Source organism: Gavialis gangeticus, unplaced genomic scaffold (assembly GCF_001723915.1).
Source record: "Gavialis gangeticus isolate Ggan-Ray unplaced genomic scaffold, GavGan_comp1, whole genome shotgun sequence".
In the NCBI taxonomy this organism is placed as follows: Eukaryota; Metazoa; Chordata; order Crocodylia; family Gavialidae; genus Gavialis; species Gavialis gangeticus.
Genome location: NW_017729025.1, coordinates 128302057 through 128302748, shown reverse-complemented (window position 1 = coordinate 128302748; position 692 = coordinate 128302057).

Here is a 692-nt window from a genome sequence, read left to right as displayed (position 1 = left end):
GGGGGGGGGGGAAGCCCCAGCTCTCGCCCATTGTGCAAGATGCCCAGTGCCCTTCCACCACTTACACAGGACAGGCAGCCCAACTCCCCCACCCCTTTCCTGGCTGCACGTGCCATGCAGGATGCCTAATCCCCCCCCCACACACACGACAGGCATCCCTACCTTCAGCACAGGCAGCCTGACTCCCCGTCACCACGTATACAGCACCTACCTGCAGTGCAGGCAGCGTGACAGTCTTTGCCATGCACACAGCTCAGGCACTCCTGCCTCCTCCTGGCTGCTGGGGCAGGAGCAACCTGGAGGCAGGGAGGGGAAGGCTAGAGTGGCAGCCAGATGTACTGTGGGTTACATGCTACCAGTTAGACAGCCCTGATCTACTCTTTAAAATCTCTGTTTAGAATAAAGTCTGAATGCTGTGATGCATCACACAAAGAAAAAAATTGAGGACCTCCTAATGCTTGGGGGAGGTGGTGGGGGAGGTTGGTTGTAGCCAACATAATGCTTGGGACATTTTCTAATGGCTTAATAACACCGTTCTCCACTTGCTTTCTAACAGAAGCCTAAGGAGTGAAGGGCAATGAAAGAAAAAGTTTGCGTAGGTTTCCCACCAGAGTTTATATGACTGTCAATCAGTGTACGGCATCTGTAATATTAAACTCCCAATAGCTTAATTACATTTGTCAGTTTAGTCG